Raw genomic sequence first — 12,921 nt, 5'->3', positions numbered from 1 at the left:
TTTCAAGCCTGACTGTGCTTCTAAATAGCATGAAATAGCAGTCTTTGTACAAAGTTTTAATATTGGGGAGACAGATTGGTCGAAAAAAAAGCAGACAGGCGCTGCTGAGATTCGAACTCAGGATCTCCTGTTTACTAGACAGGCGCTTTAACCAACTAAGCCACAGCACCTTTTTTGCATCTGGTCTCCTTTCCTTCCTCATGTAATCATTTAGAAGTGAAATCCACTTTTTTAAGGCTGGGCTTCTGTTGCAATATAACTTTTCAAAATGTTTTCCAATTGACTGAAACTCCATTGCACAAAACGAGCATGTCATTAATCGTCGATTTAGAGTGGACTGCATTGCCCAGTGTGTGCATTGAGGAGCACATGTTCGTCTTTACTGGGGAGTAAGTTTGCACTCATGAATGTGGCAAAACATTCAAATCCGTAAGTGGGTGAACATTAAAGTCCTAGATGCTGCAAATCTCTATATCTGGATACGGAATGACTGAAAAAAGTTATGTCTCCAGTGTCAAAATGTGTGTAATGCACTAGTAATTCATTTCCTTTATTGACCAGTGAGGTAGCCATGTATGGAGGTGCTGTAGAGTGAAAATCAAGTTTCAATTGGCAGTGATCCATCTGCCTGGATAGCTCAGTCGGTAGAGCATCAGACTTTTAATCTGAGGGTCCAGGGTTCAAGTCCCTGTTCAGGCGTACCTTTGCTTCTTTTACAAAAAATTAAGCAGGAAATATGAATTGCTCATTCTAATATGTGCTATTTCTGATGGCATCGCAACCTTGGGCAATATGACTCTAAGGTAGTGGAGTCCAGAGTTCTTGGATGCTTTGCCAACATATCAAGCCTGACTGTGCTTCTAAATAGCATGAAATAGCAATCTTTGTACAAAGTATTAATATTGGGGAGACAGATTGGTCGAAAAAAAGCAGACAGGCGCTGCTGAGATTCGAACTCAGGATCTCCTGTTTACTAGACAGGCGCTTTAACCAACTAAGCCACAGCACCTTTTTTGCATCTGGTCTCCTTTCCTTCCTCATGTAATCATTTAGAAGTGAAATCCACTTTTTTAAGGCTGGGCTTCTGTTGCAATATAACTTTTCAAAATGTTTTCCAATTGACTGAAACTCCATTGCACAAAACGAGCATGTCATTAATCGTCGATTTAGAGTGGACTGCATTGCCCAGTGTGTGCATTGAGGAGCACATGTTCGTCTTTACTGGGGAGCAAGTTTGCACTCATGAATGTGGCAAAACATTCAAATCCGTAAGTGGGTGAACATTAAAGTCCTAGATGCTGCAAATCTCTATATCTGGATACGGAATGACTGAAAAAAGTTATGTCTCCAGTGTCAAAATGTGTGTAATGCACTAGTAATTCATTTCCTTTATTGACCAGTGAGGTAGCCATGTATGGAGGTGCTGTAGAGTGAAAATCAAGTTTCAAATGGGCAGTGATCCCTGTGCCTGGATAGCTCAGTCGGTAGAGCATCAGACTTTTAATCTGAGGGTCCAGGGTTCAAGTCCCTGTTCAGGCGTATCTTTGCTTCTTTTACAAAAAATTTAGCAGGAAATATGAATTGCTCATTCTAATATGTGCTATTTCTGATGGCATCGCAACCTTGGGCAATATGACTCTAAGGTAGTGGAGTCCAGAATTCTTGGATGCTTTGCCAACATTTCAAGCCTGACTGTGCTTCTAAATAGCATGAAATAACAATCTTTGTACAAAGTTTTAATATTGGGGAGACAGATTGGTCGAAAAAAAAGCAGACAGGCACTGCTTAGATTCGAACTCAGGATCTCCTGTTTACTAGACAGGCGCTTTAACCAACTAAGCCACAGCACCTCTTTTGCATCTGATCTCCTTTCCTTCCTCATGTAATCATTTAGAAGTGAAATCCACTTTTTTTAAGGCTGGGCTTCTGTTGCAATATAACTTTACAAAATGTTTTCCAATTGACTGAAACTCCATTGCACAAAACGAGCATGTCATTAATCGTTGATTTAGAGTGGACTGCATTGCCCAGTGTGTGTATTGAGGAGCACATGTTCGCCTTTACTGGGGAGCAATTTTGCACTCATGAATGTGGCAAAACATTCAAATCCGTAAGTGGGTGAACATTAAAGTCCTAGATGCTGCAAATCTCTATATCTGGATACGGAATGACTGAAAAAAGTTATGTCTCCAGTGTCAAAATGTGTGTAATGCACTAGTAATTCATTTCCTTTATTGACCAGTGAGGTAGCCATGTATGGAGGTGCTGTAGAGTGAAAATCAAGTTTCAAATGGGCAGTGATCCCTGTGCCTGGATAGCTCAGTCGGTAGAGCATCAGACTTTTAATCTGAGGGTCCAGGGTTCAAGTCCCTGTTCAGGCGTATCTTTGCTTCTTTTACAAAAAATTTAGCAGGAAATATGAATTGCTCATTCTAATATGTGCTATTTCTGATGGCATCGCAACCTTGGGCAATATGACTCTAAGGTAGTGGAGTCCAGAGTTCTTGGATGCTTTGCCAACATTTCAAGCCTGACTGTGCTTCTAAATAGCATGAAACAGCAATCTTTGTACAAAGTTTTAATATTGGGGAGACAGATTGGTCGAAAAAAAAGCAGACAGGCGCTGCTGAGATTCGAACTCAGGATCTCCTGTTTACTAGACAGGCGCTTTAACCAACTAAGCCACAGCACCTTTTTTGCATCTGGTCTCCTTTCCTTCCTCATGTAATCATTTAGAAGTGAAATCCACTTTTTTAAGGCTGGGCTTCTGTTGCAATATAACTTTTCAAAATGTTTTCCAATTGACTGAAACTCCATTGCACAAAACGAGCATGTCATTAATCGTCGATTTAGAGTGGACTGCATTGCCCAGTGTGTGCATTGAGGAGCACATGTTCGTCTTTACTGGGGAGCAAGTTTGCACTCATGAATGTGGCAAAACATTCAAATCCGTAAGTGGGTGAACATTAAAGTCCTAGATGCTGCAAATCTCTATATCTGGATACGGAATGACTGAAAAAAGTTATGTCTCCAGTGTCAAAATGTGTGTAATGCACTAGTAATTCATTTCCTTTATTGACCAGTGAGGTAGCCATGTGTGGAGGTGCTGTAGAGTGAAAATCAAGTTTCAAATGGGCAGTGATCCTTGTGCCTGGATAGCTCAGTCGGTAGAGCATCAGACTTTTAATCTGAGGGTCCAGGGTTCAAGTCCCTGTTCAGGCGTACCTTTGCTTCTTTTACAAAAAATTAAGCAGGAAATATGAATTGCTCATTCTAATATGTGCTATTTCTGATGGCATCGCAACCTTGGGCAATATGACTCTAAGGTAGTGGAGTCCAGAGTTCTTGGATGCTTTGCCAACATTTCAAGCCTGACTGTGCTTCTAAATAGCATGAAACAGCAATCTTTGTACAAAGTTTTAATATTGGGGAGACAGATTGGTCGAAAAAAAAGCAGACAGGCGCTGCTGAGATTCGAACTCAGGATCTCCTGTTTACTAGACAGGCGCTTTAACCAACTAAGCCACAGCACCTTTTTTGCATCTGGTCTCCTTTCCTTCCTCATGTAATCATTTAGAAGTGAAATCCACTTTTTTAAGGCTGGGCTTCTGTTGCAATATAACTTTTCAAAATGTTTTCCAATTGACTGAAACTCCATTGCACAAAACGAGCATGTCATTAATCGTCGATTTAGAGTGGACTGCATTGCCCAGTGTGTGCATTGAGGAGCACATGTTCGTCTTTACTGGGGAGCAAGTTTGCACTCATGAATGTGGCAAAACATTCAAATCCGTAAGTGGGTGAACATTAAAGTCCTAGATGCTGCAAATCTCTATATCTGGATACGGAATGACTGAAAAAAGTTATGTCTCCAGTGTCAAAATGTGTGTAATGCACTAGTAATTCATTTCCTTTATTGACCAGTGAGGTAGCCATGTATGGAGGTGCTGTAGAGTGAAAATCAAGTTTCAAATGGGCAGTGATCCCTGTGCCTGGATAGCTCAGTCGGTAGAGCATCAGACTTTTAATCTGAGGGTCCAGGGTTCAAGTCCCTGTTCAGGCGTATCTTTGCTTCTTTTACAAAAAATTTAGCAGGAAATATGAATTGCTCATTCTAATATGTGCTATTTCTGATGGCATCGCAACCTTGGGCAATATGACTCTAAGGTAGTGGAGTCCAGAGTTCTTGGATGCTTTGCCAACATTTCAAGCCTGACTGTGCTTCTAAATAGCATGAAACAGCAATCTTTGTACAAAGTTTTAATATTGGGGAGACAGATTGGTCGAAAAAAAAGCAGACAGGCGCTGCTGAGATTCGAACTCAGGATCTCCTGTTTACTAGACAGGCGCTTTAACCAACTAAGCCACAGCACCTCTTTTGCATCTGATCTCCTTTCCTTCCTCATGTAATCATTTAGAAGTGAAATCCACTTTTTTTAAGGCTGGGCTTCTGTTGCAATATAACTTTACAAAATGTTTTCCAATTGACTGAAACTCCATTGCACAAAACGAGCATGTCATTAATCGTTGATTTAGAGTGGACTGCATTGCCCAGTGTGTGTATTGAGGAGCACATGTTCGCCTTTACTGGGGAGCAATTTTGCACTCATGAATGTGGCAAAACATTCAAATCCGTAAGTGGGTGAACATTAAAGTCCTAGATGCTGCAAATCTCTATATCTGGATACGGAATGACTGAAAAAAGTTATGTCTCCAGTGTCAAAATGTGTGTAATGCACTAGTAATTCATTTCCTTTATTGACCAGTGAGGTAGCCATGTATGGAGGTGCTGTAGAGTGAAAATCAAGTTTCAAATGGGCAGTGATCCTTGTGCCTGGATAGCTCAGTCGGTAGAGCATCAGACTTTTAATCTGAGGGTCCAGGGTTCAAGTCCCTGTTCAGGCGTACCTTTGCTTCTTTTACAAAAAATTAAGCAGGAAATATGAATTGCTCATTCTAATATGTGCTATTTCTGATGGCATCGCAACCTTGGGCAATATGATTCTAAGGTAGTGGAGTCCAGAGTTCTTGGATGCTTTGCCAACATTTCAAGCCTGACTGTGCTTCTAAATAGCATGAAATAGCAATCTTTGTACAAAGTTTTAATATTGGGGAGACAGATTGGTCGAAAAAAAAGCAGACAGGCGCTGCTGAGATTCGAACTCAGGATCTCCTGTTTACTAGACAGGCGCTTTAACCAACTGAGCCACAGCACCTTTTTTGCATCGGGTCTCCTTTCCTTCCTCATGTAATCAATCAGAAGTGAAATCCACTTTTTTAAGGCTGGGCTTCTGTTGCAATATAACTTTTCAAAATGTTTTCCAATTGACTGAAACTCCATTGCACAAAACGAGCATGTCATTAATCGTCGATTTAGAGTGGACTGCATTGCCCAGTGTGTGCATTGAGGAGCACATGTTCGTCTTTACTGGGGAGCAAGTTTGCACTCATGAATGTGGCAAAACATTCAAATCCGTAAGTGGGTGAACATTAAAGTCCTAGATGCTGCAAATCTCTATATCTGGATACGGAATGACTGAAAAAAGTTATGTCTCCAGTGTCAAAATGTGTGTAATGCACTAGTAATTCATTTCCTTTATTGACCAGTGAGGTAGCCATGTATGGAGGTGCTGTAGAGTGAAAATCAAGTTTCAAATGGCAGTGATCCATCTGCCTGGATAGCTCAGTCGGTAGAGCATCAGACTTTTAATCTGAGGGTCCAGGGTTCAAGTCCCTGTTCAGGCGTACCTTTGCTTCTTTTACAAAAAATTAAGCAGGAAATATGAATTGCTCATTCTAATATGTGCTATTTCTGATGGCATCGCAACCTTGGGCAATATGACTCTAAGGTAGTGGAGTCCAGAGTTCTTGGATGCTTTGCCAACATTTCAAGCCTGACTGTGCTTCTAAATAGCATGAAACAGCAATCTTTGTACAAAGTTTTAATATTGGGGAGACAGATTGGTCGAAAAAAAAGCAGACAGGCGCTGCTGAGATTCGAACTCAGGATCTCCTGTTTACTAGACAGGCGCTTTAACCAACTAAGCCACAGCACCTTTTTTGCATCTGGTCTCCTTTCCTTCCTCATGTAAACATTTAGAAGTGAAATCCACTTTTTTAAGGCTGGGCTTCTGTTGCTATATAACTTTACAAAATGTTTTCCAATTGACTGAAACTCCATTGCACAAAACGAGCATGTCATTAATCGTCGATTTAGAGTGGACTGCATTGCCCAGTGTGTGCATTGAGGAGCACATGTTCGTCTTTACTGGGGAGCAAGTTTGCACTCATGAATGTGGCAAAACATTCAAATCCGTAAGTGGGTGAACATTAAAGTCCTAGATGCTGCAAATCTCTATATCTGGATACGGAATGACTGAAAAAAGTTATGTCTCCAGTGTCAAAATGTGTGTAATGCACTAGTAATTCATTTCCTTTATTGACCAGTGAGGTAGCCATGTATGGAGGTGCTGTAGAGTGAAAATCAAGTTTCAAATGGGCAGTGATCCCTGTGCCTGGATAGCTCAGTCGGTAGAGCATCAGACTTTTAATTTGAGGGTCCAGGGTTCAAGTCCCTGTTCAGGCGTATCTTTGCTTCTTTTACAAAAAATTTAGCAGGAAATATGAATTGCTCATTCTAATATGTGCTATTTCTGATGGCATCGCAACCTTGGGCAATATGACTCTAAGGTAGTGGAGTCCAGAATTCTTGGATGCTTTGCCAACATTTCAAGCCTGACTGTGCTTCTAAATAGCATGAAATAACAATCTTTGTACAAAGTTTTAATATTGGGGAGACAGATTGGTCGAAAAAAAAGCAGACAGGCGCTGCTGAGATTCGAACTCAGGATCTCCTGTTTACTAGACAGGCGCTTTAACCAACTAAGCCACAGCACCTCTTTTGCATCTGATCTCCTTTCCTTCCTCATGTAATCATTTAGAAGTGGAATCCACTTTTTTTAAGGCTGGGCTTCTGTTGCAATATAACTTTACAAAATGTTTTCCAATTGACTGAAACTCCATTGCACAAAACGAGCATGTCATTAATCGTTGATTTAGAGTGGACTGCATTGCCCAGTGTGTGTATTGAGGAGCACATGTTCGCCTTTACTGGGGAGCAATTTTGCACTCATGAATGTGGCAAAACATTCAAATCCGTAAGTGGGTGAACATTAAAGTCCTAGATGCTGCAAATCTCTATATCTGGATACGGAATGACTGAAAAAAGTTATGTCTCCAGTGTCAAAATGTGTGTAATGCACTAGTAATTCATTTCCTTTATTGACCAGTGAGGTAGCCATGTATGGAGGTGCTGTAGAGTGAAAATCAAGTTTCAAATGGGCAGTGATCCCTGTGCCTGGATAGCTCAGTCGGTAGAGCATCAGACTTTTAATCTGAGGGTCCAGGGTTCAAGTCCCTGTTCAGGCGTACCTTTGCTTCTTTTACAAAAAATTAAGCAGGAAATATGAATTGCTCATTCTAATATGTGCTGTTTCTGATGGCATCGCAACCTTGGGCAATATGACTCTAAGGTAGTGGAGTCCAGAGTTCTTGGATGCTTTGCCAACATTTCAAGCCTGACTGTGCTTCTAAATAGCATGAAATAGCAATCTTTGTACAAAGTTTTAATATTGGGGAGACAGATTGGTCGAAAAAAAAGCAGACAGGCGCTGCTGAGATTCAAACTCAGGATCTCCTGTTTACTAGACAGGCGCTTTAACCAACTAAGCCACAGCACCTTTTTTGCATCTGGTCTCCTTTCCTTCCTCATGTAATCAATCAGAAGTGAAATCCACTTTTTTAAGGCTGGGCTTCTGTTGCAATATAACTTTTCAAAATGTTTTCCAATTGACTGAAACTCCATTGCACAAAACGAGCATGTCATTAATCGTCGATTTAGAGTGGACTGCATTGCCCAGTGTGTGCATTGAGGAGCACATGTTCGTCTTTACTGGGGAGAAAGTTTGCACTCATGAATGTGGCAAAACATTCAAATCCGTAAGTGGGTGAACATTAAAGTCCTAGATGCTGCAAATCTCTATATCTGGATACGGAATGACTGAAAAAAGTTATGTCTCCAGTGTCAAAATGTGTGTAATGCACTAGTAATTCATTTCCTTTATTGACCAGTGAGGTAGCCGTGTATGGAGGTGCTGTAGAGTGAAAATCAGGTTTCAAATGGGCAGTGATCCCTGTGCCTGGATAGCTCAGTCGGTAGAGCATCAGACTTTTAATCTGAGGGTCCAGGGTTCAAGTCCCTGTTCAGGCGTACCTTTGCTTCTTTTACAAAAAATTAAGCAGGAAATATGAATTGCTCATTCTAATATGTGCTATTTCTGATGGCATCGCAACCTTGGGCAATATGACTCTAAGGTAGTGGAGTCCAGAGTTCTTGGATGCTTTGCCAACATTTCAAGCCTCACTGTGCTTCTAAATAGCATGAAATAGCAATCTTTGTACAAAGTTTTAATATTGGGGAGACAGATTGGTCGAAAAAAAAGCAGACAGGCGCTGCTGAGATTCGAACTCAGGATCTCCTGTTTACTAGACAGGCGCTTTAACCAACTAAGCCACAGCACCCTTTTTGCATCTGGTCTCCTTTCCTTCCTCATGTAATCATTTAGAAGTGAAATCCACTTTTTTAAGGCTGGGCTTCTGTTGCAATATAACTTTTCAAAATGTTTTCCAATTGACTGAAACTCCATTGCACAAAACGAGCATGTCATTAATCGTCGATTTAGAGTGGACTGCATTGCCCAGTGTGTGCATTGAGGAGCACATGTTCGTCTTTACTGGGGAGCAAGTTTGCACTCATGAATGTGGCAAAACATTCAAATCCGTAAGTGGGTGAACATTAAAGTCCTAGATGCTGCAAATCTCTATATCTGGATACGGAATGACTGAAAAAAGTTATGTCTCCAGTGTCAAAATGTGTGTAATGCACTAGTAATTCATTTCCTTTATTGACCAGTGAGGTAGCCATGTATGGAGGTGCTGTAGAGTGAAAATCAAGTTTCAAATGGCAGTGATCCATCTGCCTGGATAGCTCAGTCTGTAGGGCATCAGACTTTTAATCTGAGGGTCCAGGGTTCAAGTCCCTGTTCAGGCGTACCTTTGCTTCTTTTACAAAAAATTAAGCAGGAAATATGAATTGCTCATTCTAATATGTGCTATTTCTGATGGCATCGCAACCTTGGGCAGTATGACTCTAAGGTAGTGGAGTCCAGAGTTCTTGGATGCTTTGCCAACATATCAAGCCTGACTGTGCTTCTAAATAGCATGAAATAGCAATCTTTGTACAAAGTTTTAATATTGGGGAGACAGATTGGTCGAAAAAAAGCAGACAGGCGCTGCTGAGATTCGAACTCAGGATCTCCTGTTTACTAGACAGGCGCTTTAACCAACTAAGCCACAGCACCTTTTTTGCATCTGGTCTCCTTTCCTTCCTCATGTAATCATTTAGAAGTGAAATCCACTTTTTTAAGGCTGGGCTTCTGTTGCAATATAACTTTTCAAAATGTTTTCCAATTGACTGAAACTCCATTGCACAAAACGAGCATGTCATTAATCGTCGATTTAGAGTGGACTGCATTGCCCAGTGTGTGCATTGAGGAGCACATGTTCGTCTTTACTGGGGAGCAAGTTTGCACTCATTAATGTGGCAAAACATTCAAATCCGTAAGTGGGTGAACATTAAAGTCCTAGATGCTGCAAATCTCTATATCTGGATACGGAATGACTGAAAAAAGTTATGTCTCCAGTGTCAAAATGTGTGTAATGCACTAGTAATTCATTTCCTATATTGACCAGTGAGGTAGCCATGTATGGAGGTGCTGTAGAGTGAAAATCAAGTTTCAAATGGGCAGTGATCCCTGTGCCTGGATAGCTCAGTCGGTAGTGCATCAGACTTTTAATCTGAGGGTCCAGGGTTCAAGTCCCTGTTCAGGCGTATCTTTGCTTCTTTTACAAAAAATTTAGCAGGAAATATGAATTGCTCATTCTAATATGTGCTATTTCTGATGGCATCGCAACCTTGGGCAATATGACTCTAAGGTAGTGGAGTCCAGAATTCTTGGATGCTTTGCCAACGTTTCAAGCCTGACTGTGCTTCTAAATAGCATGAAATAACAATCTTTGTACAAAGTTTTAATATTGGGGAGACAGATTGGTCGAAAAAAAAGCAGACAGGCGCTGCTGAGATTCGAACTCAGGATCTCCTGTTTACTAGACAGGCGCTTTAACCAACTAAGCCACAGCACCTCTTTTGCATCTGATCTCCTGTCCTTCCTCATGGAATCATTTAGAAGTGAAATCCACTTTTTTTAAGGCTGGGCTTCTGTTGCAATATAACTTTACAAAATGTTTTCCAATTGACTGAAACTCCATTGCACAAAACGAGCATGTCATTAATCGTCGATTTAGAGTGGACTGCATTGCCCAGTGTGTGCATTGAGGAGCACATGTTCGTCTTTACTGGCGAGCAAGTTTGCACTCATGAATGTGGCAAAACATTCAAATCCGTAAGTGGGTGAACATTAAAGTCCTAGATGCTGCAAATCTCTATATCTGGATACGGAATGACTGAAAAAAGTTATGTCTCCAGTGTCAAAATGTGTGTAATGCACTAGTAATTCATTTCCTTTATTGACCAGTGAGGTAGCCATGTATGGAGGTGCTGTAGAGTGAAAATCAAGTTTCAAATGGCAGTGATCCATCTGCCTGGATAGCTCAGTCGGTAGAGCATCAGACTTTTAATCTGAGGGTCCAGGGTTCAAGTCCCTGTTCAGGCGTACCTTTGCTTCTTTTACAAAAAATTAAGCAGGAAATATGAATTGCTCATTCTAATATGTGCTATTTCTGATGGCATCGCAACCTTGGGCAATATGACTCTAAGGTAGTGGAGTCCAGAGTTCTTGGATGCTTTGCCAACATATCAAGCCTGACTGTGCTTCTAAATAGCATGAAATAGCAATCTTTGTACAAAGTTTTAATATTGGGGAGACAGATTGGTCGAAAAAAAGCAGACAGGCGCTGCTGAGATTCGAACTCAGGATCTCCTGTTTACTAGACAGGCGCTTTAACCAACTAAGCCACAGCACCTTTTTTGCATCTGGTCTCCTTTCCTTCCTCATGTAATCATTTAGAAGTGAAATCCACTTTTTTAAGGCTGGGCTTCTGTTGCAATATAACTTTTCAAAATGTTTTCCAATTGACTGAAACTCCATTGCACAAAACGAGCATGTCATTAATCGTCGATTTAGAGTGGACTGCATTGCCCAGTGTGTGCATTGAGGAGCACATGTTCGTCTTTACTGGGGAGCAAGTTTGCACTCATTAATGTGGCAAAACATTCAAATCCGTAAGTGGGTGAACATTAAAGTCCTAGATGCTGCAAATCTCTATATCTGGATACGGAATGACTGAAAAAAGTTATGTCTCCAGTGTCAAAATGTGTGTAATGCACTAGTAATTCATTTCCTTTATTGACCAGTGAGGTAGCCATGTATGGAGGTGCTGTAGAGTGAAAATCAAGTTTCAAATGGGCAGTGATCCCTGTGCCTGGATAGCTCAGTCGGTAGTGCATCAGACTTTTAATCTGAGGGTCCAGGGTTCAAGTCCCTGTTCAGGCGTATCTTTGCTTCTTTTACAAAAAATTTAGCAGGAAATATGAATTGCTCATTCTAATATGTGCTATTTCTGATGGCATCGCAACCTTGGGCAATATGACTCTAAGGTAGTGGAGTCCAGAATTCTTGGATGCTTTGCCAACGTTTCAAGCCTGACTGTGCTTCTAAATAGCATGAAATAACAATCTTTGTACAAAGTTTTAATATTGGGGAGACAGATTGGTCGAAAAAAAAGCAGACAGGCGCTGCTGAGATTCGAACTCAGGATCTCCTGTTTACTAGACAGGCGCTTTAACCAACTAAGCCACAGCACCTCTTTTGCATCTGATCTCCTGTCCTTCCTCATGTAATCATTTAGAAGTGAAATCCACTTTTTTTAAGGCTGGGCTTCTGTTGCAATATAACTTTACAAAATGTTTTCCAATTGACTGAAACTCCATTGCACAAAACGAGCATGTCATTAATCGTCGATTTAGAGTGGACTGCATTGCCCAGTGTGTGCATTGAGGAGCACATGTTCGTCTTTACTGGCGAGCAAGTTTGCACTCATGAATGTGGCAAAACATTCAAATCCGTAAGTGGGTGAACATTAAAGTCCTAGATGCTGCAAATCTCTATATCTGGATACGGAATGACTGAAAAAAGTTATGTCTCCAGTGTCAAAATGTGTGTAATGCACTAGTAATTCATTTCCTTTATTGACCAGTGAGGTAGCCATGTATGGAGGTGCTGTAGAGTGAAAATCAAGTTTCAAATGGCAGTGATCCATCTGCCTGGATAGCTCAGTCAGTAGAGCATCAGACTTTTAATCTGAGGGTCCAGGGTTCAAGTCCCTGTTCAGGCGTACCTTTGCTTCTTTTACAAAAAATTAAGCAGGAAATATGAATTGCTCATTCTAATATGTGCTATTTCTGATGGCATCGCAACGTTGGGCAATATGACTCTAAGGTAGTGGAGTCCAGAGTTCTTGGATGCTTTGCCAACATTTCAAGCCTGACTGTGCTTCTAAATAGCATGAAATAACAATCTTTGTACAAAGTTTTAATATTGGGGAGACAGATTGGTCGAAAAAAAAGCAGACAGGCGCTGCTGAGATTCAAACTCAGGATCTCCAGTTTACTAGACAGGCGCTTTAACCAACTAAGCCACAGCACCTCTTTTGCATCTGATCTCCTGTCCTTCATCATGTAATCATTTAGAAGTGAAATCCACTTTTTTTAAGGCTGGGCTTCTGTTGCAATATAACTTTACAAAATGTTTTCCAATTGACTGAAACTCCATTGCACAAAACGAG

The 12,921-nt window shown here is 40.9% G+C and overlaps 12 non-coding genes across 12 annotated transcripts; all 12 read right to left on the bottom strand.

Moving 5' to 3' along the window:
• Nucleotides 1-96: 96 nt before the first annotated feature.
• TRNAT-AGU (transfer RNA threonine (anticodon AGU)) lies at nucleotides 97-170 on the bottom strand. Its single transcript has one exon. It is a non-coding gene; the product is annotated as a tRNA-Thr (tRNA).
• A 765-nt stretch (nucleotides 171-935) lies between these two features.
• Nucleotides 936-1,009, bottom strand: TRNAT-AGU (transfer RNA threonine (anticodon AGU)). The gene has a single exon. It is a non-coding gene; the product is annotated as a tRNA-Thr (tRNA).
• Nucleotides 1,010-2,618: 1,609 nt separating this feature from the next.
• On the bottom strand, nucleotides 2,619-2,692 carry TRNAT-AGU (transfer RNA threonine (anticodon AGU)). The gene has a single exon. It is a non-coding gene; the product is annotated as a tRNA-Thr (tRNA).
• Nucleotides 2,693-3,459: 767 nt separating this feature from the next.
• TRNAT-AGU (transfer RNA threonine (anticodon AGU)) lies at nucleotides 3,460-3,533 on the bottom strand. Its single transcript has one exon. It is a non-coding gene; the product is annotated as a tRNA-Thr (tRNA).
• A 767-nt stretch (nucleotides 3,534-4,300) lies between these two features.
• Nucleotides 4,301-4,374, bottom strand: TRNAT-AGU (transfer RNA threonine (anticodon AGU)). Its single transcript has one exon. It is a non-coding gene; the product is annotated as a tRNA-Thr (tRNA).
• A 1,608-nt stretch (nucleotides 4,375-5,982) lies between these two features.
• Nucleotides 5,983-6,056, bottom strand: TRNAT-AGU (transfer RNA threonine (anticodon AGU)). Its single transcript has one exon. It is a non-coding gene; the product is annotated as a tRNA-Thr (tRNA).
• A 767-nt stretch (nucleotides 6,057-6,823) lies between these two features.
• On the bottom strand, nucleotides 6,824-6,897 carry TRNAT-AGU (transfer RNA threonine (anticodon AGU)). The gene has a single exon. It is a non-coding gene; the product is annotated as a tRNA-Thr (tRNA).
• A 1,609-nt stretch (nucleotides 6,898-8,506) lies between these two features.
• TRNAT-AGU (transfer RNA threonine (anticodon AGU)) lies at nucleotides 8,507-8,580 on the bottom strand. Its single transcript has one exon. It is a non-coding gene; the product is annotated as a tRNA-Thr (tRNA).
• A 765-nt stretch (nucleotides 8,581-9,345) lies between these two features.
• TRNAT-AGU (transfer RNA threonine (anticodon AGU)) lies at nucleotides 9,346-9,419 on the bottom strand. Its single transcript has one exon. It is a non-coding gene; the product is annotated as a tRNA-Thr (tRNA).
• A 767-nt stretch (nucleotides 9,420-10,186) lies between these two features.
• On the bottom strand, nucleotides 10,187-10,260 carry TRNAT-AGU (transfer RNA threonine (anticodon AGU)). Its single transcript has one exon. It is a non-coding gene; the product is annotated as a tRNA-Thr (tRNA).
• Nucleotides 10,261-11,026: 766 nt separating this feature from the next.
• Nucleotides 11,027-11,100, bottom strand: TRNAT-AGU (transfer RNA threonine (anticodon AGU)). Its single transcript has one exon. It is a non-coding gene; the product is annotated as a tRNA-Thr (tRNA).
• Nucleotides 11,101-11,867: 767 nt separating this feature from the next.
• Nucleotides 11,868-11,941, bottom strand: TRNAT-AGU (transfer RNA threonine (anticodon AGU)). The gene has a single exon. It is a non-coding gene; the product is annotated as a tRNA-Thr (tRNA).
• Nucleotides 11,942-12,921: the final 980 nt, after the last annotated feature.

This window comes from Ambystoma mexicanum, unplaced genomic scaffold (assembly GCF_040938575.1).
Source record: "Ambystoma mexicanum isolate Mex_15411 unplaced genomic scaffold, UKY_AmexF1_1 Mex_scaf1, whole genome shotgun sequence".
Lineage (NCBI taxonomy): Eukaryota > Metazoa > Chordata > Amphibia > Caudata > Ambystomatidae > Ambystoma > Ambystoma mexicanum.
This window is presented reverse-complemented; position numbering and strand designations above follow the sequence as displayed.